This window comes from Chiloscyllium plagiosum, unplaced genomic scaffold, assembly GCF_037043375.1.
Source record: "Chiloscyllium plagiosum isolate Xiang-an unplaced genomic scaffold, Cpla_swu_hap1 HiC_scaffold_32, whole genome shotgun sequence".
Taxonomy (NCBI): Eukaryota; Metazoa; Chordata; class Chondrichthyes; order Orectolobiformes; family Hemiscylliidae; genus Chiloscyllium; species Chiloscyllium plagiosum.
In genome coordinates, this window is record NW_028270170.1 from 52,995,331 (window position 1) to 53,001,197 (window position 5,867).

At 49.8% G+C, this 5,867-nt stretch overlaps 1 pseudogene across 1 annotated transcript; it reads right to left on the reverse strand.

Annotated features, from left to right (window-relative positions):
* Window positions 1-213: 213 nt before the first annotated feature.
* LOC148141832 (putative G protein-coupled receptor 139) lies at window positions 214-4,501 on the reverse strand (annotated as a pseudogene). The gene is made up of 3 exons (XR_015752456.1): window positions 4,317-4,501; window positions 3,226-3,451; window positions 214-1,601 (listed from the first exon to the last, which is right to left on the reverse strand). The product of XR_015752456.1 is annotated as a putative G protein-coupled receptor 139 (transcript).
* Between the last annotated feature and the right edge of the window lie 1,366 nt (window positions 4,502-5,867).

Consider the following 5,867-nt stretch of genomic DNA (forward strand, 5'->3'; position numbering starts at 1 on the left):
TTTCAGAGGTGTGTTTTGTCCTCGTTTCTTTTAATGAGAGATTGGGGAACAGGTACGGAGCAGTCTATGGGAAGATAAACAACTTTTGTGAGGTCTTGTTTTTTTAAAGTTGCAACAATAGAAGCAGCCTGAATAGGTGTGCGCAAGCTGTCACAGAATTTTAGGTCACTGTCAGTAGTTGCTATTGGAGTCAAAAGAGGCTTGGAAGCAGCAGGAAATGTCTCCTCATACTACTCTCTCTGAGTTATGCTTCATTTTTTTTCTTTCTCTCTGCCGTTGGGTTGCATGTGAGAAAATCTGTTTTCCGAATTTGCCTTTTTACAAAAGGGTGTGTTTATGGGTTGCTACTGGATTTATTATTCTGTTAAGTTTTCCAACAGAGTTAAGTTATTCTATGTTCCTCTTTTTATTTGTATTTTATCTGTCGCGTTTGAATAAATTGTATTTTGCTAACGTTGAGCAGTTTGACCAATCGAATTGCCTCTGGAACACAACACTACATCTACATTTAAGAAGAAAACATTTGGGTCGAGGCTACCTTCTCAAAATACTTTGAGGGGATCTGTTCTGGTCCATAACATTATCCCCAGGGAGGGCAAATAGACCACCCATACCTTATCACAGCAACAGCCTGGTCCCTCTTGGAAAGATGGAATATAATGAGAGAACGCTGGAAACTCTCAACAATGGGTTATTCTGATCATCCAGTAGATTTAACAATTGATGTGAAGGGATATTTCAGTGCATTTTTCAGCTGTTCCCTGAACTTGGTTTGAGTAACAGCATAAATACAAGTGTTTGTGCAGCAACTCAGGAGCTGCAGCATGAAGCCACATTCCTGTACAAAACCATCTGTATATATACAGAGCGATAGCCCAGTAACCACATTCGCCTACAGATAGAAAACAGCATTAATGTTGCCCATAATAGGATGAAATTTGCTGAGATAACAAACAGTAAAATAATGGACTTCCTTCGATTCTCCATCTCTGTGTCTCTGGATCCCTGGCCACTGCTGGGAGTCCGGAGTCTCCTGCGAGCTCTGCTGCTCAGTAAAATGTGTCTCACGGTGAAAACATTTAGCAGCAAAATCAGGACAAATGGGACAGCTGGGGTGAGAATATGATGGAGAAACTCTATTGTTACCCAGATTCGAGAAAACAGAGTCATGAGTGTTACATCACAAAACCAAGGGTCATTCCTCAGTGAATATCGACCCATTAACATAAAGTACCAGAAAATATTCTTTAATCCACTCAGCACAGTCACTGTTCCCAGAACCACGGCTGCAGTTTTCTTGTGGCAATATTTGCTTTTCAGCTTCTGGCAACTAATGGCCACAAACCGATCAAAGGTGAAAGTGACGGTGAACCAGACGGAACAGTCAGTGGCTGCATAAAGCAGGATGGCGTGGATATTACACACTGGGATGGACTCCAGGAAAACAAACTGCTCTTCATAAACAATTGGAATGTGCCTCAATATCAGATCAAGGATGATAACCACGAGATCAGCTGCTGCCATGGCCACCAGGTAATAAGTAACCCATTCTGAGAGACCACACTTACCCTGAGACAAAATCACAATCGTCACTATGTTAACTGTAAGAGAGGGAATTAAACGAGGATTATTCATCAGGTTGAATCAAAGGAATTGATTTGACTCATGATTTACTGTCTTTTCCATGTATCTTACTGTGCCTGATGTATTGAAATGATTGTACCTGCCACAGGATTATCTGCTTGAGACAGATTAACATTCAAAGAAAGCAAGTATAAAATGCAAATTATAATTAGGGATGGAATGAAACATGATGTTATAGAATATTGGATAAAAGTCACCGCTAAGCTGACATTTTCATTCCACCTGCAGTGAAGAGATGAACGGGGGTAAAGAGCAGCGACAGAGCTGGCCTGAACAGCAATGAGAGTAGAGTAGAGAGAGGCGGCTGAATAAAGAGTGTGGCAGAATAAAACCAAGACCAGCCACCAGAGTGAGAGTAAGCTTAACAGGGCAATTGAAGAGCACAGACGGGTTAGAGACCAGCAAATATGTCAATGAATCTAAAAAACTGTCAATGTGTCAATCTTGGAATGGAACACAATTTCTCTGACATATGGAAGATCGAGGGTTTTGATGGGACAGACACAATGTTTGAATGACCCAAGATCCAGAGGGTTTACCTTTTGAAACGCTCATACAATTTCCATCTGCAGTAAATTCCTGAGTCCATTTACATTTGCAGTTCGGCTGATCCATGGCTGACTCTTAAATTATTTGAATCTTCAGATAGTTTACAAAACTCTCACCTAATGTTGATGAGCAATACAGATAAGGTGTAACATAAAAAAATGTTTATGTTGCTATTGTCTTACCAGACCACAGGAGCTGCTCTCTCATTACAGAGAGAAGTGACTGGTGGTGATTGTACCTGAGGGCCACAGAAATCGGGCAAGGGAAGAGATTCACAAGGAGAGTCCTTCATGGTAACCACAAAGTGGTGATGGGAACTGAACCCACACTGCTCTGTAAACCAACAATCCAGCAACTGAGCTAAACCAATTCCCAACATAAATAACATGAGACATTGGATAACAGAAGAACAACAAGGTCTGCAACCACTTTTAGAAGATATTAAAATGTGTTGGCAGGTAAGTGGCACTTGACAGCATTTAATTCTGTTGTTTGCTTCATACATTTGTCTCATGACCATGCTGGTTTAAACTTTCTCCCTCCCTTTTCCCGCTTATTTTCAACTGTTCTTGAATTACTTGCTGTATCCCAACTGTAAGACCGATCCAAAGTACATGTTCAAAGTCTCTATTTCCTTGTTTCCCTCAGTGTCATATTCAATGGAACAAAGTCTCACTTTATCACCTCTGTCTTTTCACAGACTTGAGGAAGTGTTTGGTGTGTATTTATTGAGCAGACAGACTCAGGAAAAGATGGAGATGGGTGACATAATGGATGTGGTTATCAGGGGATTGGGATGGAGAGGTGAAGGGGGTTGAAATCAGCTTTGTGTACACGAGAACCCAAGGTTGGGACCATTCTGCTTCAACCTTAGCCTTTGGTCAGGGAAGGGGTTTGTATCAAGGCACAGGGCATGGGATTTGTCATTGGAAATGAAGCAACTGGTTACAGGCTTCACAAAATGTCAACGACAGGAACAATAATAGAGTTAAATATGGGTCATCAAGTCAATAACTAGTTAGAGAGACTTACCAGGGACACCAAGCATAGCCAGGATGGGCTAGTAACCGACTTGAATAACCTGAAGTGTGTATCTGACCCGCCATTCTAATGGGATTCGATCGAGAGAAAGCATGTAGAGAGCGGAATCTAATCCTTTGTCCATTGTTGTAAATTCCAATCTATTCTCAGATTCCAATCTCTCCTTTCCCTCTGTCCAGAGGCCTGTTGCTGCTGGAAGGTGATGTTCCTGCTGATCCTGTGGGGTAATGCATTAAAAGGAACCTCTTATTAATAAAAGTCAGAAACCCTCCAGTGACACAATTAGGATCCATGGAGACTGACATCAGTCAGAATCACTGAACAACCAAATCCAATTAACCTCTTTCAATCCAGCACTTTATGTCCCATCATAAACTAAAACAGTTCTCCCTACCTTTTATCTTCTCCTGCTGAACACTCTCTGCTCATTCCTGAAGAAGGGCCTGTGCCCGAAACGTCGAATCTCCTGTTCCCTGGATGCTGCCTGACCTGCTGTGCTGTTCCAGCAATAAAGTTTCAACTTTGATCTCCAGCATCTGCAGACCTCACTTTCTCCTCGAAGATTTCAACCTACTGCGAATCCTCTTACAAGGATGCCTTCCTTGAAGAAGCTCTCTGCCTCTCTCTATAAAGATCTCAGTGAGTCCCTCTCTCACTGCACACCCCAGGTCATCTCCTCTGCACAGAAGCTCTTCAGCCACATTCTGAAGCAGACTCGTTACCACAGCCATATCTCCTTTCTCAGCACCTGCCTACGGAACCGACTGATCCCCCATGGACTCCAGATCACCTTCCGACCAACACAATTTGGACCCAACCAGGACTACCAGTACCTGCAACAAATCCGCAGCCTCCAGCAACGGACCTCCCTCCGGATCCTCCACTCCACGCTTGCAGCCATGCGCCGGTACCTACACTCCCTGCAGCTCGACCTACCCCAGCTCAGGACAACTCTCTCACAGACCTGTAAAGGACCTCTACTGTTCTTCATTTACAGAAGAATCCATAGACTGAACAAACAGTTCTTTCTAGCCATATCGGAAATTAAAGGCAGTAAGTACCAAGAACTTTCATGCACTTACCCCCAAACTCCGGATTCCTCAACCGTTCCAGAAACTTCCATCGGCCTCCAAAACCAGTCCGGCGCCATTACACACGCGGCCGCTACAGCGCCCGCGGCAATAGCCGCAGACGCCGCCGCCGATGACGTCACTTCCGCCCCCACCGACCTCGCAACCTTCATGATTGCGGCCCAAACAACCGCCTCCGGGATCGCCGCACAGACAACCCGCTCTGCCATCGTCATGAAGACAATCGCCAACAGATTGGCGACCTCCGCGGCTACGGGGAAGAACTCTGTCTGCGTGGTCGCCGCAGCTACTTCCGCCCCCAGTGACGTCAGCGACCTGCATTCGGACATCGCCGCATGTGTCTCCGCCCCCCCGCCGCGTTCCGTCACCGCGCCTGACCCCGCCCCCCCGCCGCGTTCCGTCACCGCGCCTAACCCCGCCCCCCCGCCGCGTTCCGTCACCGCGCCTAACCCCGCCCCCCCGCCGCGTTCCGTCACCGCGCCTAACCCCGCCCCCCCGCCGCGATCCGTCACCGCGCCTAACCCCGCCCCCCCGCCGCGATCCGTCACCGCGCCTAACCCCGCCCCCACGCCGCGTTCCGTCACCGCGCCTAACCCCGCCCCCGCCGCGTTCCGTCACCGCGCCTAACCCCGCCCCCCCGCCGCGATCCGTCACCGCGCCTAACCCCGCCCCCACGCCGCGTTCCGTCACCGCGCCTAACCCCGCCCCCCCGCCGCGATCCGTCACCGCGCCTAACCCCGCCCCCACGCCGCGTTCCGTCACCGCGCCTAACCCCGCCCCCCCGCCGCGATCCGTCACCGCGCCTAACCCCGCCCCCCCGCTGCGTTCCGTCACCGCGCCTAGCCCCGCCCCCTGCCGCGTTCCGTCACCGCGCCTAACCCCGCCCCCCCGCTACGATCCGTCACCACGCCTAACCCCGCCCCCCGCCGCGTTCCGTCACCGCGCCTAACCCCGCCCCCCCGCCGGTGTCCATCACCATGTCCAACTCCGCCCCCACGCCGACCTCTGTCCCCGCCCCCAGGCCTAACCCCGCCCCCACATCCAGCTCCAGCCCCACACCAGGTCCTAGCTCCCAGCCCTGCCGTGTGTTCACCATCCCTCCAGACTTGCCCCTCTCTGAGGATGAAAGATCAGTCCTCAGCAGAGGCCTCACCTTCATTCCCCTACGCTCCCGGATTAATGAATTCAACACGCGGCGTGACATCGAACAATTCTTCCGCCGCCTTCGCCTCCGTGCCTACTTCTTTAACCAAGACTCCCGCCCACCCTCTGACGACCCCTTCTCCCACCTCCAACACACCCCGTCCACCTGGACACCCCGTGCTGGCCTCCTACCTGCCCTCGACCTCTTCATAGCAAACTGCCGCCGCGATATTAACCGCTACCTGAACTCCCCCACCCCTCTCACCTACTCCAACCTCTCGCCCTCGGAACGCGCAGCCCTCCACTCCCTCCGTTCCAACCCCAACCTCACCATCAAACCAGCAGACAAGGGAGGCGCGGTAGTAGTTTGGCGCACCGACCTTTACACCGCTGAGGCCA